The sequence below is a fragment of the Oryctolagus cuniculus genome, chromosome 12, assembly GCF_964237555.1.
Source record: "Oryctolagus cuniculus chromosome 12, mOryCun1.1, whole genome shotgun sequence".
NCBI lineage: Eukaryota > Metazoa > Chordata > Mammalia > Lagomorpha > Leporidae > Oryctolagus > Oryctolagus cuniculus.
In genome coordinates, this window is record NC_091443.1 from 68,221,232 (window position 1) to 68,246,843 (window position 25,612).

General features: G+C 46.1%; 1 protein-coding gene across 3 annotated transcripts in view; it reads left to right on the forward strand.

The window, feature by feature from the left end:
* The first annotated feature begins 11,827 nt into the window (after positions 1-11,827).
* SQOR (sulfide quinone oxidoreductase) overlaps positions 11,828-25,612 on the forward strand; it is a 68,177-nt gene continuing 54,392 nt past the window's right edge. The window contains exons 1-2 of one of the 3 annotated variants that reach the window (XM_070054132.1): positions 11,920-12,013; positions 13,698-13,848. The gene's annotated coding sequence lies outside the window, so the exon portion shown is untranslated. Of the gene's footprint in view, positions 12,065-13,697; positions 13,849-25,612 lie in introns of all 3 variants that reach the window. The other 2 variants (XM_002717886.5, XM_070054135.1) reach the window with 2 other exon arrangements.

The window sequence follows — 25,612 nt, forward strand, 5'->3', positions numbered from 1 at the left end:
AGCTTGTAAATTTCCCTTTGTGTTCATTATTTCAAACATTCTACTTTTTGTCCTTTCCTGTCTTCTTCCTTTTATAGCATTCTCTATATATTGTGTCACCGATGCCAGTCCACTTGTGAAACCCCTTTCAGAAAGGTGGTAGGAAGTGTTGTGAAAAGCTTCACTGAAATACCTTTATAAAATCCTTCACCGTATTTTTTTCAGATTAAAAATAATAGTTACTTCTTTTAGTGATTTGGTAGAAAATACTTCAGCAGGATACCTGAATGTATAACCAATTAAATAATGAAAATTTCCAAGTAATAGAATACTTTAGATCAGATTTTAGAAGTTTTTTAATCTGGGGATTTATTGGACCCCTTGGACTTCTGTGGATGGCCTTTGGAGGGACATAAACTCTAGTAAATTTCTCACAGAATTTCTTGTCTCTGTATAAGGTTATTTCAAAAAGCTCATAGGAAAATGGAATTAAAAGGTTATTTTAGTGCAAAAAAAAATTGAATTAGATGAAGATCCCTCATAGGCTTGGATTTTGGTGGTTTTTTTTGGCACTAAAGTAAATTTAGCTTTTAATTCCATTTTCCATGACCTTTCCCCCCAGCATCGCATGTATAGATTTCATGAGATTGATATGTGTATTTCTCACCAAAGCAGTGTGGTTTTCATAGTCTCCTTTACTTCACTGTGCACATATTAAAAAATATGACTTAGTTTTTAGATTTTTTTTGAATGAAGATAGTTCCTATACTATATTTTAAAATTGAACAGATATTTAAGATTTATTGCTAGCCTATTCATACTTTGTTTAGTTTTGTTTGTTTGTATCAGGCCACATACCATCTGGTCTCCAAGTTAGTACTGGGGTAAGACCAAGTTTATCTTTTAAGCCAACCAGAGGGGCTGACACTGCTGAGTAGCAGGTAAAGCCACTGCTTGTTATGCCTGAATCCCTTATGGGCACCAGTTTGAGTCCTAGCTGCTCCATTTCTGATCCATCTCCCTGCTAATATGCCTGGGAAAGCAGTGGAGGATGACCCAAGTGCTTGGGCCCCTGTACCCAGCTGGGAGACAGGGAAGAAAGAAGCCCCTGGCTCTTGGCTTCAGACCAGTTCATCTCAGGCCATTGCAACCACTTAGGGAGTGAACCGACAGATGGAAGATCTCTCTGTTTCTCTATAACTCTGCCTTTCAAATAAATAAATAAATAAATAATCTTTTTTAAAAAGCCAGTACGAATGTGAAGTGAGTAGTTAAGGGATATATTTGTAATGATTCATTTAAAAAGCGCTTAAACATTTGGAAGGAAATGTCAGTCAAAGAGAAGATGGGTAAAAGAGTGGAGTGAGGGTGGGAATTGGGAATGAAAGGGAAGGACAAGATGATCTGATCTTGATGTAGGCTTACAGGCATGAAAGAATAATGAACAGCCCACCTATTTTAGAACGAACATCCTAAAAGATTGTCCCCTACTGTCACTTGGTAAACTGAAGAAGAGGTGGTAACTGTGCACTCTGGTTCAGATTTTAAATCCATTCCTGATGTAGTCCTGGTTGTCTGCGGTGTGCAAAACTGGATAAAGATGAGGCAGAAAATCACTGGGTATGTATGGATGCTGTCTGTTTTCAGGCTTGCCTTTTATCAGTCCATTAGAAAATAGTAGTTAAAATGCAAGAGAATTTGAAGAAAAGCAGGTCTATAGACACTTAAGATCCTGGCCTCCACTTTGAGCATGAAAATTCAAATTTAAAAACATTCAAGGTCTTAGTAACACAGTAGTTAAGATTGTGGACTCTGAAGTCAGATTTCCTTGGTTCATATTCCTACTTGGTTTAGGGCTTTGAACAAATTGCTTAAACTGTGTACTGGGGCCAGTGCTGTTGTGTAGTGGGTAAAGCTGCTGCCACCTGCAGTGCCAGCGTCCCATATGGGTGCTGGTTTGAGTCCCGGCTGCTCTACTTCTGATCCAGCTCTCTGCTATGGCCTGGGAAAGCAGTAAAGGATGGCTGTAGTCCATGGGCCTCTGTACCCACTTGGGAGACCCGGAAGAAGCTCCTGACTCCTGGCTTCGGATGGGCCCAGCTCCAGCTGTTGCAGCCATTCGGGTAGTTAAGCAGCAGATGCAAACCTTTCTCTCTCTCTCTCCCTCTCCCTCTCCCCTGCCTCTCAGTAACTCTGCCTTTCAAATAAAGAAATAATTCTTAAAACTGTGTACCTCAGTGTCCAAAACTGTAAAATTGGGATAATAAGAATTTCTAGCTTCATAAGGTTGTGAGGTTTCATGGTATCTACATAAAAGCTCTTTAAATAAAGATTGTAAGAGTTCAAATGATGTTTCTTAGTACCTTGAAGTCACAGTTGCGTGGGAGGGTACTTATTTTGCTCCTGTTGCACCTCTAGTTTTGCTCATATGATTTCCACTGCCTAGAATCTTTCATCCTATAATGTCTGCCTGTTGGATGCCTATCTATTTTTTGTAACCCAGATGTCTCCATTTTATGGCTTTTCTCACTGCCTCCCAAAGAATTTCTTTTTCTGTGTTGCCAAAATATTTTCATGATACATTTTCCTTAGCACTTAGAATATTAGCTATGTCTTTATGCTTCTCAGGAACAAAGGAATTTCTTTTAAAAAATGATTTAAGAGGCAGAAAGAGGGTAGACGCCCATCTGCTATTTCACTCCTCAAGTACACCCCCCACCACACACATACATAGGCACACATACACAAAATGCACCCCCACCCCCAAATCCCATCTGCTGGTTCATTCCCTAAATGCCCACAACAGCCAGAGCTGGGCCAGTCTGAAGCTGGAAACTGGGAACTCAATTCAGGTCTCCCCACATGGATGGCAGGAATCTGACTCCTTGAGCCATCACCTGGTGTCACCTTGGGTGCACACTGGTACATAAGCAAGAGGCTAGAAACAGAAGCTAGGACTTGAACCCAGCACAGACATCCCAAGCAGCAGCATTTTTTTCTTTTAAAAAGATTTACTTATTTGAATGGCAGAGTTACAGAAGGGGCGGGGGGAGAGAAAGAGAGAGTCTTCCATCTGCTGGTTCACTCCCCAAATGGCTGCAACGCTGGGGCTGGGCTGATCTGAAGCCAGGAGCCTGGAGCTTTTTCCGGGTCTCCCACGTGGATGCAGGGGCCCAAGGCCTTGGGCCATCTTCCACTGCTTTCCCAGGCCATGGCAGAGAGCTGGATTGGAAGAGGAACAGCTGGGACTAGAACCATATGGGATGCTGGTGCTGCAGGCAAAGGCTTTACGCATTTCGACAGTGCTAACCCCAAGTGGCATCTTAACAGCCAGGCCAGTCCCCCCACTCCCTCACCAAAGGTATTCTTTGATCATTTTTTTCCGTAGTGCAGTGCCTGGCCTATAGTTGGTGTGTTAGTGGAGGTTCTCCAGAGGGAGGGAGAGAAGAGACAGTTGGATTTGAAGGAACTGGGTTACAAGATTGTGGGGGCTGGTAAATCTGAAATTGACAGGAGAGGCAGGTAGGCTGGAGATGCAGGAAATTGTTGATGTTGCAATTCAAGTCCAAAGTCATTGTAGAGACAGAATTCCCTCTTCTTCTGGACCTCAGTTTTTTCCTCTTAAGTCCTTTCAGCTGGTTGGATGAGCCCCTTCTACCCTCTACATTATATGGAAGAAAATCTGCTTCATGTAAAATGTTGATTTAAGTTGTAATTCATTAAAAATATATCTTCACAGCAAAATCTATACTGATGTTTGACCAAGTATCTGGGTATCATGGCCTAACCAAGCTTTCATGTAAAATTAATCATCACAGTTGGTTTTTGGTATATTTTGGGGAGTTTAATTCAGTCTGGTAGGGGGCAGGCATACATATGCATTGTTTTTTCATTTCATTTCCGTGAACTTGTATCTTAAAAATAATATATAATATAATGTAGTATATTATATTTATATAATATATTTATTATATGTAAATTATATAATTTATAAAAAATATATAATGAATATATTTATAAATAATATAATAATATAATTAAGAACTGATTACATACATGCCAATAAGGAATATTACAATAAAAATTAAATTCATGCATTTCAGATGTGGCTAGGGAGCTTGTAATCCTTGAATAATCCACATCATTATTTCTATGCCTAATTATGTATTTAATTACACTAAAAAATAACAGGTCCCAAGGTCTTTGAAATCAGATGAACTCAGTTCATGCGTGAATGGACTGGTAAGTAGAAACACTGAGGCCACATCTGTCAACTAGAGGCTGCTCAGGTCTCTTAGAAATAATCCCAAGGAAGAAATGGGCAGTTTGAGAGCCTGCCTAATGGAGACCTTCCAGCACCGGATAAACCAGAGTGATTGTGCTGCCATCTTGTGGTGCTCTTTGCTCCCTGTGGTCTACAAATTGGTTTGGCTTCTCCCTTGTGAGCTCTTGACAGCTTCTGTCTGAAACATTTGATAGGATTTGAAGCTACGTTATTCTAACCTCTTGAATCTTTAGTTTGATATTGAGCTTTGAGTGTTCTGGGTGGCAGGACTGGGCCAGGGTACAGTTGGGATCTGTGAATGGAATCCAAGTCTCCCTTGTGGGTGGCAGGAGCCTCATTACTTGAGCTATCAATGCTGCTTCCCCAAGCTGGAGTTTGGAGCCAGAACTGGGTATCAAAACCCAGGCACTCTGATAAGGACATGAAGATTTTAAGCAGTGTCTTAAATGCTAGGCTAAATGCCTTCCTCCTGAGCAATTTGTATGGGGCTCTGTGAGAATGGATACTGGACTTTTCTTTAGTTCCTATGGGATTTGACTCTTGGGCTTCTATTCCTGTTTTCTGCACTTCCATAGATATTTTTTCAATGTCATCTCTTGCCCTCTGCCTCTCTATTTATGAGATAACCTCACCCAATCCCTATTTATTGCAACTGTCAGCATTAAACCTTGTCATTATCTTTGAGGTTTCTCTAGCATGTGTTGTTTTTCATAGTGTTTTCATACACATTAATCAATTTAATAATAAGAATGCTGCTTGGGAGATTTTGTGTTTCCACACCTGCTAATCCAGGAATTCAAGGAAGAAGATTCTAAAGACCAGCATTCAGATGCAGTCCGGCTGGCAGCCACATAGCTTTTCATTGTTTGCAGGATCTTCCTTTATTTTGTTCAGTGCCTTTCCTTGAGGTATTCTTATCTCTATGGCTGGATCTCTTTTTATTTTATTTTTTAAAAGATATTTATTTATTTAGAAAGGCAGAAGAAAGAGATATATCTTCCTTCCACTGGTTCACTCCCCAAATGGCTGCAACAGCCGGGTTGGGCCAGGAGCCAGGAGCTTCTGGGTCCCCAACATGGGTGGCAGGGGCCCAAGCACTTGGGCCATCTTCTGCTGCCTTCCCAGGCACATTAGCAGGGAGCTGGATGGGAAGTGGAGCAGCAGGGTCTTGAGCCAATGCCCAAATGGGATGCCAGCGGCACAGGTAACGGCTTTGCCTGCTATACCACAGTGCTGGCCCCTCTGGCTGGATTTCTAATCCCAGATCTACTTTTAGCTTTTTGCAAAACCTAAGTTCATAGCCTCAGCTCTGTTGAGGGCATCTGTTACATGCCAAGTGCCTTATATGTGATACCTCTGAGAGCATTGTCAGGGATTAGCTGTTGTTATCACCCTCTACTCACCAGGAAGCAGGGACATACTGTATCTGAGTAACTGCCAGGGCCACACAGATGCAAATGGTGGGGCTGGGGAAAGCGGAAAACTACCACACCACAGAGGGATTTTCTATTTTTAAAAAGTGTTTATTCATTTGAAAAAAAAAAAAAAAAAAGCGGGGGGGGGGGAGGGAAGGAGGGAGGGAGAGAGAGAGGCCACCTGCTGTTTCACTCACTCCTCAGATGGCTGCAGCTGCCAGATCTGGGCCAGGTCAAAGCCAGAAACCAGAACTCCATCAGGGTCTCCCACAATGGTGGCAGGGGTTCTAGTACTTGGGCCGTCTTCTGCTGCCTCCCTGGGCACATTTGCAGGAAGCTGAGAAGCCAGGACTCAAACTGGCACTCTGATATGGGATGCCAGCATAATCCAGCATACCATAGCGCCAGTCCCAGAGGGATTTTCTTACCCCAAAGAACCTAGGAGCAGAGGAAGAAATGGACCTCAGGAGTTTTATTTTAAATCTCTCAATAAAACTGTATCCACAATTGGGAGTTATATGGGTTCACCATTTCATTTGCTGATTCTCTTAACCCAGTATGATAATATTGGAGAAACAGAAATGGAGGTGGGGCACGAGTCTCCCCTTGAGGAGGTGCCTAGTGGTAAGGATATTCTAAGGCTTATTTCCCTGCCAGGCTCCTGTAACTCTGGATATATCAGAAACACCACATCTCTCAGGCTGGAAAGGAGCAACAGTGAGACTGGAACTGTGTGAGATGCAGCTCAGGAGCCTTCCCTTGATGATAACGATGCTGGGGTAGACAGCAGGAAGAGAAGCAAGCAACACTGGAATGAGTGACATCCCCAGTAGTGCAGGGCCTTTTTTGAGACATTCACCACCATCACTATGTGGAGGAAGCTGCCTCTGACGTTGCCTTCCTGGGCTCGAGTTCCTGAGTCAGCAGCCTGCCACTCCACTCCATCTCTTTGCACCTTCATAGCTTTGGAGGAAAAGCAGAGCTGGGATTAGAAGCCAGGTTTTCTCCTCCAAGGGCAAATGTGCAGACAGGAGACGATCCCTAAGCTTCTGCCAGCATCCACATTTGGGGATGCCCTATGTACTGTAGTTCTCAGGGAGTGCTGGATGTTGGGCTGTGTTCGCTTAATAGCACTGATCTATCCTCGGGGTACAGTGGCAGCATCTGGGCCCATGCACTAATGACACATGGATTGTTTCCACCCTACAGCCTTGGCCTCAGATGCAGAATCCCGAGTTCTGTGAACTCCCACGATGAAGGAACAGGGCGGAGATTTGCCACGAGTGCACCCTTCCTGTTTGAATTGAGAGTGTAATAGCAGGGAGAGAAAAGGCGAGGCCTCTGTGAGTCACTTTGTCCCTCTGGTCCACTCAGGAGCCCTCTTATCCCACAGGTGTCATCTGACAGGAGCTTGTGCCACCTTACAAGTCAGACCTGTTAATAAAGATGCAGACTGGCATTTCAAGCGGGCTGTGTCACAGCCACCCTCATCTTTGTTCTGGGCTCCAAAGGTGGCCAGGAGGATACTCCTCACACACCTATAGCTACAGGAGCCCAAGAGGCCCAGCACTGTGCCCTGAGACCTGTCTGCATTTGCATCAAGGTGCACCTGCTCTGGGTTACTCCTAGCAAACAGCTCAGTGAGGCCAAGACATAGCGCCAGTCCCAGTGAGGCAGGTCCACTGCTGGGAGACATGAGACTTTCCCGAGGGTAACTTTGGCACAAGGACTCCACGTTGGCTGTGTTGAAGTCCGCTTGGCAAATTAGGATGGTTCTCTCCAATCTGCCTTCCTTCTCCTCCTCACTCACGCAGTCAGTACAGGAATACAGAGGCTGAAGGAAGTGGACCTGTTTGAAGGGCTGAATTATGGAAGGTTGAAAGGCTCACCAGAGGATTTCCATGAGCCACCATTCCCAAGGGAGTAAAAATGTGCTGGAATGAAGGGTGCAACATCACTAAGAAGTTTGCAGCCAGGGATGATGGTAGGCATGGTGGTGATAAGATGAGCTGAGTTTGTTCTGTGCTGCTCTAACAGAATACCTGAGACTGAAGGATTTATAATGGACAGAAATTCATTGGCTTCCTGAGCTGGAGGTTGAACTCCCCCTTCTATAGCAGCACGGGTCCCGTCCACAAGGTGAAGCACTTGTGACCTAATCACCTATCACCTCTTAGCATTGTCACAATGGCAATAAAATGTCAACATTAGTTTTGGAGCAATAACATTCTGTAATAACTACAGTAAATATAATGCTATAATAGCACCTATCAACTGAATATGTATTCTATGCCAGGTACAGTAGCAATCACTTTTATGTATCAATATTTCATTTTCATAAGGATCCTATCAGGAAGGTACTTTTATTTATTTTTAAAAAGATTTTATTTATTTTATTTGAGAGGTAGAGTTTCAGACAGTGAGAGGGAGAGACAGAGAGAAAGGTCTTCCATCTGTTGGTTCACTCTCCAAATGGTTGCAACGGCCGGAGCTGTGCTGATCCGAAGCCAGGAGCCAGGAGTTTCTTCCTGGTCTCCCATGTGGGTGCAGGGGCCCAAGCACCTGGGCCATCCTCCACTGCCCTCCTAGGCCACAGCAGAGAGCTGGATTGGAAGTGGAGCAGCCGAGACTACAACCGGTGCCCATATGGGATGCCGGCACTGCAGGTGGAAGATTAACCTACAGCGCCACCGTGCCAGTCCCCAGGAAGGTACTTTTAAAAAATACCCATTTACTAATGCAACTCACTGAGACATTCTCTTTGAAAGTGGTGCTGTGCAGACACAAAGATAAACTTTAGTTTTCATAGAGCCATGCATTTTGATATGTTTATGGCTAGTAATCTTTTTCTTATGTACCAGGAGGTCACTTTGTTTTTTATAGATTTTATTTATTTATTTGAGAGGTAGAGTTACAGACAGTGAGAGGGAGAGACAGAGAGAAAGGTCTTCCTTCCGTTGGTTCACTCCCTAAATGGCTGCAATGGCTGGAACCATACTGATCCAAAGCCAGGAGCCAGGTGCTTCTTCCGGGTCTCCCACGTGGGTGCAGGGCCCAAGGACTTGGGCCATCTTCTACTGCTTTCCCAGGCCATAGCAGAGAGCTGGATTGGAAGAGGAGCAGCCAGGACTAGATCCGGTGCCCATATGGGATGCCAGCACAGCAAGTGGATGATTAACCTACTGCCCCACGGTGCTGGTCCCGGAGGGCACTTTGGAAGGAGAGTCTTAGCTTGCCTGAGCCATATTCTTGCTGTACATCACTCTAAAATACATGTACTTAGCAGAAACAGGATTTTCACTATCACATCACCTTACTTACATAGGTGTGGCAGTCTAAACCACCACTTGCAACACCAGCATCTCATATCAGAGCACCAGTTTGAGTCCCAGCTGCACTGCTTCTGATCCAGCTCCCTGTTAATGCACCTGGGAAGGTAGTGGAAGATGGCCCAAGTGCTTGGGCTCATGCCACCTCTGTGGGAGACCAGGATGGAGTTCCTGGCTTCTGCTATTGGCCTGGCCCAGCCCTGACTGTTGTGGGCACTGGGGGAGTGAACCAGTGGATGGAACATCTCTCTCTCTTGCTCCGCCTTTCAAATAAATAAATGAATCGTAACAAAAGAAGATCTCATATTTATGGAGCATACACCCTACCCCACCCCCACCCAGTTTCCAGCCTCTTTCCCTGTGTTGGGAGGAGCACCCATTACAATAGTCCTGGTGGACGTCAGAGGGGCTGAGGATATCCTCTTCCTGCCCTGATGGCTTAGAAGCTGGCCTTTGACATTCACTGTCACCTGGACACTCCCACTGGGGACATGGATTGTCACTCTTATATTTGTGCTGTCCATTCTGCAGTCATTTGTGATGGCAGTGGGCGTATTCTGGAGGTGGCCAGGCTAAATGATGATTCTGCTAAATGATGGTGCTGTGCTTTCTGTCAGAGCTGTCCTCATCCTTTTCCACTTTTCCTGCCACCATTACTTGACCTTTTTGATGGTTCTAGGAGCCCCTGGAAGCCTTTTGCTTAATGTATCCAGAGTTGGTTTCTTCTTGCAACTAAGAACGCTGATTGAGATAGCAATAGCGCACTTAGTAGTCTGAGGAACACCTCCATACACTGTAGTGTATGGCCTGAAAAACAGCTCTATCTTCTAGGACATAGATGGGGAAATTCTAGCTTCCCAGTTCCTATTATCTGACAAGTAGGTTGGCTTACTGCACATTTGAGAGGGCATAGGGCTGCTTTTAAAAAACCAGGCATAAATCACAATAATTGGTCTCTGCCCCCCACCCCTCTGGTTCTAGAACTGCCTGGTGGTCTGGTAGGTGTTCCTCTGGCTCCTTGGTGCTTCCAGGAACTCACTCATCCCCAGTTCCCCCATGAGGCTCACTGCAGCTCCTCAGAAGCTGTGTCGCCTTGGCTGGGTTGCTGTCCCAGCTAGGGAGAGTTTGCTTGTAGCACTTGTACTTCTGAAGTTATCCAACTTTTAAATTATAGTAAGAGTTTTGGGACACTGCTAAGTTATAAGAAGAGACCGCTTGGGGCGGGCTTGGGTGCAGCTGTTAAGACCCCTGCATGGGGGGCCGGCGCCGCGGCTCACTAGGCTAATCCTCCGCCTAGCGGCGCCGGCACACCGGGTTCTAGTCCCGGTTGGGGCGCCGGATTCTGTCCTGGTTGCCCCTCTTCCAGGCCAGCTCTCTGCTGTGGCCCGGGAGTGCAGTGGAGGATGGCCCAAGTGCTTGGGCCCTGCACCCCATGGGAGACCAGGAAAAGCACCTGGCTCCTGGCTTCTGCCATCGGATCAGCGCGGTGCGCCGGCCGCGGCGGCCATTGGAGGGTGAACCAACGGCAAAGGAAGACCTTTCTCTCTGTCTCTCTCTCTCTCACTATCCACTCTGCCTGTCAAAAAATAAAAAAAAAATAAAAAAAAGACCCCTGCATGGGGCTGGCTGTGATGTAATGGGTAAAGCTGGCATCTGCAGTGCCGCCATCCCATATGGGCACCGGTTCAAGTCCCAGCTGCTCCACTTCCAATCCAGCTCTCTGCTGTGGCCTGGGAAAGCAATAGAAGATGGTTCAAGTCTTTGGGCCCCTGCACCCACGTGGGAGACTCAGAAGAAGCTCCTGGCTCCTGGCTTCTGATCAGCACAGCTCTGGCCGTTGCAGCCATTTAGGGAATGAACCAGCGGATGGAAGACTCTCTCTCTCTCTCTCTCTGCCTCTGACTGTGCCTCTCTGTTAACTGTGACTTTCAAATAAACAAATCTTAAAAAGAAAAAAAGAAAAGAAAAAGACTCCTGCAACCCATATCGGAGTTACTAGATTCAAGTTCCCCACTCTGCTTCAGATCCAGCTTCCTGCTAATATGCACCCTGGGAGGCAGTAGCTGATGGTTCTAATATCTGAGTCCCTGTCATTCACAGGGACTGAGTTTCGGGCTCCTGGCTTTGATCTGGTCCAGTCCCAGCTGTTGCAGGCATTTGGAGAGTGAACCAGCAGATGGAAGAGTTCTCTTTCTTCCCTTCTGTCTCCCTGTCTGACTTTCCCTCTCTCTGCCACTCTGCTTTTCAAATAGATACAGTTTTAAAACAATTAAATGATAAATAATTTTTTAAAAGTGGCCGCTGGATCTGATATGGCAAACCACTCAGCAACAGTTTGCACCTACCCGGAAAAAACAGTCACTTGAAGCTGTCTAGTCAAGAAAGCGGGATGGGAATAGGTGTGGAGGCCCACGGCTGGGACCTGGCCAGCCCCGCCTGCGCGCTCTGAGGGGCGCCCGCCCGCGCTCGCCCCCGCCAAACCTCCCAGTCTTCCGAGTCGCGGTCCCCTCATTTCTGAGATGACCGCGGCAACAGCTGTTCCCTTCAGACCGAGGTTGAGATGCCCAGAGCACCTCGGCGGAGCCAACTGCCAGGCACGCTCTGGGCGGCGCTCCGCCTCCACCTTTGCCAGTCAGGGTTGCGCAACACTGTTGGCACCCAGGGGCGTCAGGTGGCCTCGGCGGGATTCATGGACGCGCACGAGCACTGAGGGGCAAGCGCTCGGGGCCCGCTGGCCCTGCGTGCGTCCCTGGCTTTGACCTCCGTGCGCACTCAGCGCCGCAGCAGTCTGCACTTGGTCATGGGGCCCCGGCTGCGGCGCAGGGCGGGGCGGCGGCGAGACCTTTCCGGACCTTTCCTGGGGGGGAGCCTGGCTCTCCCCGCCTCCGGGGGAACGCCGGGCGGGCGGGCAGGCGGGCGGGGCCCCGGCGAGGCCCGGCGCCCCAGCTGGGAGCGGCAGAGTTTGCTGCGCCAACGCTGTAGCCCGAGGCTCCACTCACCTCCAGGTAAGAGGCTTCGGGGAGGGGGACAGGGCGGGGACAGAGATCACCCAAGCGGTAGGTTCTTGGCTCCACTCTGCCTCCGAAGCTCGCGCTCCACACCGCTTCGCTCTTTCCTTCTCCATGGCCCGGACGCCCGCAGCTGCGGCTGCCCTCGTCGGGGAACCCGGGTCTTGGGACTCTTACTCCCCTCACGCCGAAGGGTCGGAGCCTCGGGGGGCGCTAGGAGGCCGAGCTGGGTACAAACCAAGGCACTGGTGATCTTGGTGTGTGGGAATTGCTGGCGCCCTCCACTTGCGTCACTCAGCACCACCCCAGGGGCGAGTGGGTGCTTAGCTCCCAGAGGGTGAGGTGGGCTTGAGGATTGACGTCGGCCGCCCATTTAGCCGTCGACGCTGCGCGTGTGAACCAGGGGCGCCCGAGAGGTCAGCGGTGGCAGGCAGCTGTGATGCAACACTGGCCCAGTGTTTTCTTTTTCTTTTCTTTTCTTTTCTTTCCTTTTTTTTTTTTTTTTTTTTTTTTTTTTTGACAGGCAGAGTTAGGCAGTGAGAGAGAGACAGAGAGAAAGGTCTTCCTTTTTCCGTTTGTTCACCCCCCAAGTGGCCGCTACGCGCACTGCGCTGATCCGAAGCCAGGAGCCAGATGCTTTCTCCTGGTCTCCCATGTGGGTGCAGGGCCCAAGCACTTGGGCCATCCTGCACTGCCTTCCCTGGCCACAGCAGAGAGCTGGACTGGAAGAGGGGCAACCGGGACAGAATCCGGCGCCCCGACCGGGACTAGAACCCGGGGTGCCGGCACCCTAGGAGGAGGATTAGCCTAGTAAGCCGTTCGCCGGCCTCTTTTTATTTTTCTATCCAAGTTCAGGGGGCCCAGGTTAAGATCCCTGGGGAGCAGTCAGGGCACTGCCTTGCCTTCTGGGCTGGATACTTGGCATTGACTATCAGGGCCACCTTGGCTTTTGAACTTCTCTGAGCCTCAGCTTCTTCATTGTACATTGGAGCGTTCATTATATGTGAAGCATTTAGCGCTGTGTCTGGCACACAGGGCTGGGGTACACATCATTTGCTAGTCCTTGCCTGTCTTCCTCCCAAGCTTAAGGCCATCACCATTGTATCCCCAGACCTGATTCATGGAAGGTATTCAGTAGGTATTTGGGTTCAGGAAGGTTGCTGGGGACTACATGGAATACATTCATCAAGGAGACAGCTCGTGGTTTGGAAAGTAACTTTAAATTTGAGCTCTTTTCTTTTTAAACTGGCTAAACAAATATATAAGTGCATCAGGAGTGGGAGTGCCTGAAAGGCCATGAGAGCACATGGGTCAGTGTGCCTGGAGTTCTGGTGCAGAAAATGAAGTGGAGTATGGAGAGGCAACCAGGATTCACCAGAACACAGTGCCCTCTCTATCTTTCTGGAGTTCAGGCTTCTTAATGTGATGTGTCGAAGCACAGGAAATGGTTCATGAGAAAGAGACCCAGGGTGAGGTGTTTCTGGGCATGACGTATCTTCTCTTTCCTCCTCCTCCTCCTTCTTCTTCTTCTTTTTTTTTTTTTTTTTGGACAGGCAGAGTTAGAGAGACAGACAGAAAGGTCTTCCTTCCGTTGGTTCACCCCCAAAATGGCCGCCATGGCCGGTGCGCTGCGGTGATCCGAAGCCAGGAGCCAAGTGCTTCCTCCTGGTCTCCCATGCAGGTGCAGGGCCCAAGCACTTGGGCCATCCTCCACTGCCTTCCCGGGCCTCAGCAGAGAGCTGGACTGGAAGAGGGGCAACCGGGACAGGATCCGGCGCCACAACCGGGACTAGAACCTGGGGTGCCGGCGCTGCAGGCGGAGGATTAACCTGGTAATATGCGGCGCCGGTCCTCTTTCCTTCTTTGCTGTCATGTTCCTGACCTCTACCCACCATCTGACTCCTCTCACTCTGGAGATCAGGGAAATAAAAGCAGGGTAGGGGGTTTGTTGAAAGCTGCCCAGACTAGGCCTGAAGCTAACTAGTTGCTTCTTCTTAAGATTTTATTTATTTATTTGAGAGGTAGAGTTACAGAGGGAAGGGGAGAGGGAGAGAGAGAGAGAGAGAGAAGGAACAAGAAGAAAGGTCTTCCATCTTCCATCAGTTGGTTCACTCCCCAGATGGCAGCCATGGCTGGGGCTGGGCCAGATCAAAGCTGGGAGCCAATTCTCCCACATGTGTGCAGGGGTCCAAGCACTTGGGCCATCTTCCTCTGCTTTCCACGGGTGCATTAGCAGGGAGCTATATAGGAAGTGGGGCAGCTGGAACTCCAACCGATGCCTATATGGGATGTCAGCAATGCAGGTGGCAGCTTAACTTGCTAAACCACAGCACTGGCCCCTACCTGCGTCTTTAATAGTGGGGCCTGTGGACATTGAACTATATGGTACGTTCCTATTTCCTTGACTGTTTGTTCTAAGGGAGTCCACAAGGTCTCCATAGGAAAAGGAAGTGCTTTAACAACCACCTTGCTTAGGGTATAGATTATGAGAGCTCCTCAGGAAAGTACTGAGTCTAGGAACTGCTTTGGGTTCCTGGTAATACATGCCTTTCAAGGTCTAGGTGATTAAATGCAAGCTTGTTTTGCAACTTAGAGTAAGCAGCATCTTTAAAGTCAACTAGACATAGCCACTAATTTTGTACTCAGGGAAATGAAATAAAAGTGGCTAAGTGAGGTGCTCTGTTTCCGCACTTACAAACTGGGGTTAGTAATTCCCACCCCTTTGGTTGTTGTGAGAAATTACATAAAGTGCATATTACAATACCTCCTATAAATGATTCTTTTCTTCTAAGGCTTTTATTGTGCTGGGGATAGTGCAGCTTCCCAGTGAGTCATTGTAAATAATGGCACAGGTTTGGGGCTTGGGGGCAAGACTCTGGGAGGTATGGTTTCTGATTTTGTTCCAGGCCTGGTTATAATCCTTTTGTTATATTCACAGCCCTGATTGAACCTAAGGAGTTAGTAGAACAAGTGGTCTCATTTGAATGCCTGCTTGTGAACCTCCATGTCCCCTTTTCCCTCATTTAGAGGCTCCCCAAATTTTAGAGAAGGAAGGAAACTTTGAAGCCACCCAGCCCCCTTTATTCTATCGACGAAGAAAGCATTGCCTGGAATGGTTGAGGATGAGTGCTGCCTGTACAAGCTGGGGTGTGGCTGTGGGTCTGCTGCCTCCAGATGTACCCTCAGACAAAGCTTTACCACCAGGAATGAGCAGTGTGGCCTCTGGTTGGACACAGGAAAGACATGAGCTGGGGAACCTGAAACACCTGATGCCTTATCCACACCTCACTCTGCCTTAACCATTAAAGGTTATTTCAGTCAAACCTTTCAACTATCATTCAAATCATTCCATTAACTGACTTATCTGTTGTTTTTCTAGGGCCTGAGTACAAGCATTTTCCTTATGTGCATATAATTTTTTTTTGGCTTAGCAGCTGTGTTGGTTTGATGAAATTGTCAGTCCTCCCATTGTTGCTGTCTTTGACTGTAAAATATAAGTATAGACTGGGGAAATTGCTAGGGGATTTCTTAACAGGAAAAGGAGCCACTGTTTATTGGCAAAATACTCATTAGTAAATCTTTAGAGAAAATTGCTTTAGTTTTCCCTTAAAGTGTTAGGGAACTAAAGAACCCCAGTGTGGGGGCCTGCATTGTGGTACAACAGGTTAAGCTACTGCCTGTGATGCCAGCATCCCATATGAGTGCTGGTTTGAATCCTGGCTGCTCCACTTCTGATCCAACTCCCTGCTAATGCTCCTAGGAAAGATGGCCCAAGTGCTCTCCCAGGTGGGAGAGCCTGATGGAGTTCCAGGCTTCTGGCTTTGGCTGTTGTGGCCATCTGGGGAGTGAACCAGTGAATGGAAGATCTCTGTCTCTCTGTAACTCTGCCTTTCAAATACAGAAAGCTTTTTTTTTAAAAAAAATTTTTAAAGAACCCTAATGTGATTCCAAGCTTTGAATCATTGGAGAGCTATAATATGAGGGTACTTCAGAAAGTTCATGGTATAGTGGATGTTTAGCATACTGGTTAAGATGCCCGCCTCCACATCAGAGCTCCTGAATTCAATACCTTGTCCCAGCTCCCGACTCCAGCTTTTGGCCCATACAGACTCTGTGAGGCAGTGGTAAATGCTCAACTAGTTGAGTTCCTGTCACCTAAATGGGAGCCCTGGACTTAGTCCCAGCTCTTAGCTTTGGCTCCATCCAGGTGCATTGCAGGCATTTGGGAGGTGAACCAGTGGATGGGAGCTCTGTTTGTGTGTCTCTCTCTGCCTCTCAAATAAAAAAGTTCATGGCAAAATGGAATTAAATGATGTTTCTTTTAGTGCAAAATTTTAGAAATCCATGCATAGTTTTTACATAATATTTAGTTTCTACAAACTTTTTAAAGACCCCTCTTATACATGGATTTCAATTTTTTTGCACCAAAATAAAGTTAACTTTCAACTCCATTTCCCATGAACTTTTTCAAATACCTATGTATGTTTTCTCCGATGTCCTACATGACTTAGTCCTTATCCACTGCTGAGCACTTGGTTTGCAGCTTAATATTTAAACAAATGTTTGGTTTTACAGCAGTTTCAGAGGGAGCGTTCCAGCATAACCCTGCAGGGCTTTGTGAAGATTGCTCCATTTCCCTTATTTGTTAACAATATAATGATCCAGTTCTTGAACACATAGCCAAAAATGGCTCTGCCATTACACAAGAGGAGGTGAGCCAAGAGGAGGGACTCAGCTTGTCTAATCCCTTCCATTTTCAAGAGGGGTGACTTCCTTCTCTCTCACTGTGCTGTGGCTCTTTATTGCCTGCTGAGTAATCAAGTAGTATTGTCTACATCCTCTCTTCCTTGTATCCACCTAAACAGTGGATAGAATGTCACAGTTCATTTTCTTCTTTCTTCTTTCTTTCCTACAGTTCCTTGTCCCTGAAATTTCTTTAACATATGTCTTGCATTCATTCCTTCATCTTTGGTCCCACTGGTCAGACTTAGTCCTTGCCTGCATTTCTGAAACTGCCACTCAATGGGTCTTCATGTTCATAGTTTTTCCTGCTACACCACAGACAGGCTTTTCACCACTGCCTCTGCAATGCCCAGCACTATGCCTGAGATATAAAATACAACCATTTATTAATTCTCCATTTTTGACTTTTTATAAATGTGAGAGTTACTTTTAAAAATGGGGAACTCAACTGAGTTCCTCCAATTTGTCCTCTGAACTTCCCCTAAAAGGTCTAAGTCATTCTAAAATCAGTTTCACTGAGAACTTGCAAGGACTTTCACTCCATTAACAGAGACTGCAAACTTAAATCCCAGGACAGGGTGAGTAACTTAAATGAGTCACATAGGCTGGGTGGGGCTGGAGTGAATTGGAACCTTGTGCACAGTGGAAATGACCAGTGACTACCCTGCTCCAATCCAGTGTCTCCATGTGAGAATGTGGGCCTGATGCTAGAGAGGCCAACAAATCGGAATTTTTTGTGTGTAATATCTCCAATATTTATTTTTAATTTTTATTTATTTGAAAGGTAGAGGAGAGAAGGGGGGGGAGAGAGAGAGAGAGAGAGTTATTGGTTCACTCCCCAAATGCGCACAGTAGCCAAGGCTGGGCCAGGCTGAAGCCAGGAGCCAGGATCTCCATTTAGGTCTTTCACGTGGGTGGCAGGGGCCCAAGGATTTGAGCCATCATCTGCTTCCTTTCCAGGGTGTTCCTTAGCAGGAAGCTGGTTTGGAAGTAGAGGTAGGACTTGACCCAGACACTCCAGTGTGGGATGAGGGTGTCCCAAGAGGCCATTTAACCCACTGTGCCAAAACACTTGCTCCCTCCAAAAAATATTTTTTTAGTGCTGGTAGTTTTTTAAAAAAATTTATTTAATTTGATTAGGGGTGGGGAGAGAGAAAGAGAAGGGGAGCTCCTGTTTGCTGGTTCACTCCTCAAAGGCCAGCATTGGCTGGGTGTGGTCTGCATTGGCAGAAATATGGAGTTGAGCCGAAGCTGGGAATCGAAGCCAGGTACTATGATATGGGATGTAGGCATTTTTAACCAGTAGGCTAAATGTTTGTTCCCTCTGTAATTTTTAATGTTGGCAACTAACTCAAAATTTAAGAAAACACTGTGAGTCAAATAAAGCACAGCTCTTATCTGCATTTGGTCTGCAGGTTGCTGTTTTGTGACCCCTACGTGGGATTATGATTGTGAAGGACTAAGCCCTGAAACCTAAACTTTTAGTAATGTGTGCCTATTCAGTCTTCCTAATCCTTCTTCCCAATGCACACCTGCCCTAGGCTGCCCTCCTTATTGTCCACAATAGACTACTCTCATTATAAATGATTCTACTTCCAAAATCTCAAACCCAGTGGTCCCAAATTAGCCTGTGAAGGTCCTTGACTCAATTCCCCTGTTTCTGATTATGCAGTTCTTTTCTCTTCAGCTGTCTGTTTTCTCCTAGAGGCACTTGCTGTTTCTCACCCAATTTTGCTCCTTTCCCAGCCTCTATCTTAATTAAATCTTTATTTGCATTTTTTAATGCCAGCACCTATGCAGGGCACTATCACTCACACCTGGACCACTGCAATAGCTTCAAAAACTGGTTTTGTTTTACCACCGACTTAATTTGTTTCACACCAGATTCATTTCCTCAAAGCTGCCTCCTTTGCCTATCACTTCCCAAAATTTTGTTTTCCAAGCCTCAGTTCCCCAGCATGGCCCTTTAGAATACAGCTGAGCTATTTCTTTCTTGTCCATTCATCTCAGTGTTAGTCAGAACTGATTGGTCTGCAATTGCTCAAACACCTTACCATTTGGGGTCTCTGGGAAACAGCAAACTCAGTGTTCTTAAGGAAGATTTAATGAAATAACGGTTTACAAAGGTGTGGGCAGGTCTAAGCGAAGTTCACAAGGATGGCAAAGAAGTCTTATTGGTTTGAGGCCTGAAAAAGCAAGTAGATGGATTGGTTAGGGCTATAGCGAGGGAGAGGGCTGCCCCACTGAGGTCAAGGCCTCCCCAATAGGGTCAAGGCCTCCAGCTCAGAGTAGAGCCATTGCCAGCTGAGGCTTGGCAGAGAGAGAGGACTGGGAATGCATTTCAGATCCTCTCTCTCTTTCCATCCTCTTATCTCCTACTGTTATCTTCCATTTAATAAACTCAACTGGAAGTCAGAGGACAAGGGAGGCCAATTGGTGCACACTTTGCAGGTCTGCTCTTAGGGCTCAAAGCATGGATATGTAGAGAGAGATGTGGAGGTCACACACTGTCTCTGACTCATTGATGCTATTCCCTACTCATTTTCTTTTTTAAAAGCTTTATTTATTTGAAAAGCAGAGTTACAGTGAGAAGGAGAGAGAGAGATGGAGATAGAGAGAGAAAAAGAGAGAAAGAGAGAGAGAGAGAGAGAGAGAGAGAGAGAGAGAAAAGCTTTCCATTCAGTGGTTCTCTCTTCAAATGCCTACAATGGTGATGAGGTTTGTGCCAGGCCAAAGCCAGCAGCTGGGAACTCTATTAGGGTCTCCTATGTGGGTGGCAGGGGTCCATCATCTGCTATTTTCCCAGGCTCATTAGCAGGGATCTGAATTGGAAGTGAAGCAGCCAGGACTCAAACGGTTGCTTCAACATGGGATGCTGGTGGAGCAAGCAGAGGCTTAACCTGCTGCACCACAACACTGGCCCCATATTTCCCATCTTGGTGTAGGCTCCCATTGCATTTCCACTTAACAAAATGCTGCCAGTTTTTAACCTTCTGCTCAGAGTCTACCTGTTTCATCAAGCTTTCATTGATTACTCCTTCTCTCATCAGAACTTGGAAGGTGTTTTGTTCATATTGATTACATTACACTTTTTTTTAAATAAGGTTTATTTATTTTGAAAGTCAGAGTTTCACAGAGAGAGAAGGAGAGGCAGAGAGAGAGAGAGAGAGAGAGAGAGGTCTTCCATCCACTGGTTCACTCCTCAGATGGTCACAACGGCCAGAGAGAGAGAGAGAGAGAGAGAGAGAGAGGTCTTCCATCCACTGGTTCACTCCTCAGATGGTCACAACGGCCAGAGCTGCGCTGATCTGAAGCCAGGAGCCGGGAGCTTCTTCTGGGTCTCCCACGCAGGTGCAGGGGCCCAAAGACATGGGCCATCCTCCATTGCTTTCCCAGGCCATAGCAGAGAGCCAGATTGGAAGTGGAGCAGCTGGGACTCCAACAGGTACCCATATGGGATGTTGGCACTGCAGGCAGCAGTCTTACCTGCTGTGCCACAGCACTGGCCCCTGCACTTTGTTTCTATTACTGGAGATCAAGGTAGTTCCATGTGTATACATCTTTGTCTTTTTCTTTCTAGTTTTGGTGGAGATGTGGGGTGTGGGGATATGTCTTCACATTTGTTTTCCTCTGCACTCAATGAATATATTTTTAAAAATACTTGTTTTATTTCAAAGTGAGAGTTACAGAGAGAGAGAGAGAGAAAGAGAAAGAGAGCCAGTGTGGCTACCATGGCTGGAGCTTGGCCAGGAGCCTGGAACTTCATTGGGGTCTCCCACATGGGAGACCTAAGCACTTGAACCATCTTTTGCATCTTTTGTTGCATTCTTAGGTCTGTTAGTGGGGGACTGGGTCAGAAGTGAGCAGTCAGGGCTTAAACCAGTGCTCTTAGGAGATGCCAGCATTGTAGGAGGTGACTTAACCTACTGCACTACAACGCTGGTCCTCTCAATAAATATTTTTTGATTGCATGATGTTCCACCATCATTCACTGTGTATATGCCTGCCACATACAGGTGTTGAGTAAATCTACCATTAGCTAATTCATTCTTTTTAGCAGCTGTTACAGAGACCCTTCACTGTGCTGTGCAGGGTAGGTCACATTAGACCTTTGCATGGCCAGCACTCACACTGTAGTCCAATGGAATCTGTTAGTCCTCTCCCCTGTCCCCCAAATATTATCCACCTAAAATGCCCTTTCCTGTTTCCTCATCTTAGCTATGGCCCACAGTCTGGCCTATGTTCCAGCATCTCTAGCCCTTCTAGCTAACACTGGTTCTTCAAGTCAAATTACCTACCTTGCCCTTATGGTCTCTCAGTTATTGGTTGACATTTTGATGCACCTATTTTCTTAGAGAGATTGAAACTTGGTAGATTCAGACTCTGACTCTAATCTTTGGTCTTGTCTGTCCACGGTGACATTTGTGGAGTATCTGGATTCTTCTTGTCATTCCCTGGGGTGGTCCAGACAGTTGGTGGTAAGGACAGAAAGCTGCTGCAGTCTACCAAGAGGATAGAACTGAGCTCTTTGGTCACCTCCTCAGGGACAGTTGCCCAAAAGTAAGATAATTTTATTTTCCAACATCTACATCATAGGGATAGTGGGAAGAATGTCTGGATTGGCTTTCAAAAATCAGGGCCTCTAATCCAGTTTTTAGATTTAACTAGTATGTCATTTAACTTCTCTGAACCTGTTTCAGCCTCTGTACACAGGAATGGCAATACGTATCTCATGGAATTGTTGCGAGATTAAGGAAGATGATGTATGTTTTAGTTTCCTATTGCTACTTTAGCAAATTACTGCAGAGTTGTTGGATTTAGTGATACAAATGTATTATTCTACAGTACTTATCCTTCGCAAGTCTGGTGCAGGTCTCACTAGTCTAAAGTCAAGGTGCTAGCAGGGCCAAGTTGCTTCTGAAGCTCTAAAGGAGAATCTGTGTTCCTTTTTCAGCTTCCAGATGCTTCCCATATTATGGTTCATTGTCTCCTTCTTCCATCTTCAAAGCCAGTGACTTTCCATCTTTCTGACCATTATTCCATGGTCACGCCTCCCTCTGACCACATGTGGGAAAGGTTCTCTGTTAGAATGGGTTCGCCTTCACTGACCTCATACATAGAGTGTTAATTGTTAAATTAACAACAGGAGTCACTGTGCACTAACTTCCCATGCAGGACCTCTGTCCTCAATGGGTTGTATTATGAGAGTTAACTGTAAAACTTGTTCTCAAAGATTTATTTCATTTTAGTGTATTAAGTGGAAGATATGAATAGCCCTTGTCTTGACTGTTGAGGAACAGGGTTTTTTGTGTGCAAATTGTTGAAATCTTTTCTTAGCATAGAGCTGGTCTTCTGTGTATAAAGTTAATTGAAAATGAATCTTAGTGAAGAATGGTACTGGGAATGCAAGAGGGAGGAGGAGGAGGGGTGGAAATGTTGGTTGGGGGGGCAGGTATGGTGGGAAGAATCACTATATTCCTAAAGTTGTTATTATTATAAAATGCATGAAGTTTGTATTCCTTAAATAAATGGTTTCTTTGGGGGAAAATGGGTTCACCTGAATAATGCAAAATACTTTCTTCCTCTCGAGATCCCTAATTTATTATCATACACACAGGGTCCTGTTTTCCATATAAGGTATCAGCTTCACAGGTTCTGGGGAATAGGACATCTTTGTGTGTGTGGGGTGCCATTGTTTTATCTATCAGAGTTCACATTCTGGATTCTAGAGATTCATGTCTGTGGGGAGCAACTCTGGACTAGACTAAGTTACTGGAATTAAGACTTATTCTATGCATCTGCTCTCCCACAATATGGCGCTGGGAGAGGAGGAAACAGCTTCTACACAGCTGCCTCCAGTTCAACCAATAAACAGCAGGACCTGCTCCTGATTGCAGGAGAGCAGTGTACTCGGCGTGTGGGTAGCAGAGTTGGGATTGGCGGAAGAGGACTATAAAGGAGGAGAGAGACAACATGCACGAGGAACATCTAAGGGGAACACCTGTGCAGCCCCCGAGAGAGCCGGCCGGCGGTGTGCCGCTCCCCCACGGAAGTGGGGAAAGTGGCCAGGGGGAACCGCCCTTCCACGGAGGTGGAAGGGACGGTAGCCAAGCCGGGAAGAACCAGCAGCAAACCCGGGGAGGGCCGAGCAGACAAAAGAACAGCGCAGGGTCCTGTGTCGTTCCTCCGCGAAGAGGGGGAGCGACACATGTCCATCCCACCTGCAAAGCACATTCACTCCAGGCCAAGTTCCCTGAAACTTTCAACCCATTACAGCGTCAACTCAAGTCCAAATTCTAATCTAAGTCTCGTTAAATCAAAAGGCTCCATTCTATCACATAAATAGTCTAAGTTATGTTTGCATGAGTTTGTGGTTATGATCTGTCCTGAGGCACAATTCCAGTCCATCTGTGTGCATTTGGGGACTCTACAGTAGATGGGAGATAGTTCCTCTCTTTCTCTTTATCTCTTTCCCTCTGCTATGTCTCTCTACCTTTCAATTAAATGATTTTTTTAAAATAAGAAACCATTAAACAATTAGAGGAACATTTAAGCAGGCCTTACACCATTTCTGAATAACTTTCTTAGCACAACAACAAAGGCATAAATCAGAAAGATCAATTATTTGACAACTTACTCTTTCTTTTTTTAGATTTATTTATTTATTTGAAAGTCAGAGTTACACAGAAAGAGGAGAGGCAGAGAGAGAGAGGTCTTCCATCCACTGGTTCACTCCCCAGATGGCCGCAACAGCTGGAGCTGTGCTGATCTAATGCTTCTCGGCCTTTTGGCCTTTGGAACCATCTGTGGTTCCAGGCTAAAGCCAGGAACCAGAAACTCAATCCAGGTCTCCCATGTGGGTGGCAGGAACCCATGCACTGAGCCATCACCCGCTGCATTGCAGGAAGCCGAAATAGTGAGCGGAGCCAGAACTCAAACCTAGGTGCACCAGTGTGGAATGTGGATATCCCAGGTGGTGTCTTAACCACTGTGCCAAATGCCCACCCCTTCTATGGCTTATTTTTTTAACACTCAAGTGTTTATATTAAGGTCTGCCATTGTGGTGTAGCTAGTAAAGCTGCCACCTGCAAGCTGGAATCTCATATGGGTGCCAGTTTGTGTCCTGGCCACTCTACTTCTGATCCAGCTCCCTGCTAATAGCCTCAGAAAGCAGCAGAGGATGACCCAAGTGCTTGGACCCCTTGCCACCCATGTGGGAGACATGGAAGAAGCTCCTGGCTTCAGCCTGGCCCAGCATTGGCCGTTGTAGCCATCTGTAATGAACCAATGGATGGAAGAACTCTGTCTCTGTCTCTCCTTCTCTCTGTATAACTCTTTCATACAAATAAATAAACAAACAAATCTTTAAAAAGCATTTGAATTAGACTTTCTAACATTACAAAAAACAAAATAAAACAAAACAATAGTGAAAACATAGCACTTTCCCCCCAATGTTTGGCTCCTTTTATTATTGGCCTACATTTTCAGCAGCTGGTAAGCTTGGTTTGCTCGCTCTTTCTTTCTTTCTTTCTTGATCTATTTATTTGAAAGGTAGAATTACACACACACACACAGAGAGAAAGAGAGAGAGAGAGAGAGAGAGAGAGAGAGAGAGAGAGATCCTGCATCCACTGGTTCACTCTACAAATAGATGCAACAGTCAGGGCTGTGCCAGGCCAAAGCCAGAAGCCAGGAACCTCTTTGGATCTCCCACATGGGTGCAGGGGTCCAGGAACTTGGGCCATCTTCCATTGCTTTCCAAGATGCATCAGCATGGAGTTGGATCAGTAATGGGACAGCCAGGACCTGAACCAATGCCCATAGGGGATGCCAGCACTGCAGGCTGGGGCTTAACTCACTGAGCCACAGTGCCAGTCCCTGCTATTCTTTCTTTAGCACCTAAAACTAATAGGCTGGGAATGGGGTCAGAATTGAGGTGTGGAAATTTCTATCAGCCAGGCCTTTGACAGGCCTTTGTTCAGTGGACACTTGTGGAACTATTTTTAAATACAGGAGAATTGTGACCATGCAGAGTTGATGTAACTATTCTTTTATGAAGATACACTCACACATTTAGTATAGCTAAATGTAATTTAATTTGTATATCTTTTATGCAGGAAATACATTCTTTTTTTTTACTTTTGCTTTATTTGGGATATGAAGTGAAAAATATATTCCTTTTTTAAAAAAGATTTATTTATTCATTTGAAAGGCAAGTTGTAGAGAGTCAGAGGCAGAGAGAGAGAGAGAGAGAGAGAGAGGTCTTCCATCTGCTGGTTCACTCCCCAGATGGCTGCAATGGCTGGAGCTGCGCTGATCTGAAGCCAGGAGCCAGGTGCTTCTTCTAGGTCTCCCATGCAGGTGCAGGGGTCCAAGGATTTGGGCCATATTCTACTGCTTTCCCAGAAGAGAGCTGGATCAGAAGTGGAGCAGCCAGGACTTGAACTGGCGCCCATATGGGATGCCGGCACTGCAGGCAGTGGTTTTCCCCGCTGCGTCACAGTGCCAGCCCCAGGAAATAAATTCCTTAAAGAAAAATACAGCCTATATTATATTTCTTGCTTTTCAGTTCTAAAATTTTAGTCACTTTATTATTGAGACATGTTCATTATAGGAATAAACCCAAACCCAAAAAGCTCATGGAAGTCCATGTATTATTTTATAATATATATTCTTCATGAATTTTTTAAAGATTTTTTTCTCTAGGAACCTTTTATTTAAGGAATACAGATTTGATGCATCTCATAAATATAACTTTAGAAATATAGTGATTCTTCCCACTGTATCCGCCCTGCCACCCACTCTCCCTCCCACCCCTCTTCCTCCTCCTTCTCCTATTCCAATTCTTATTTT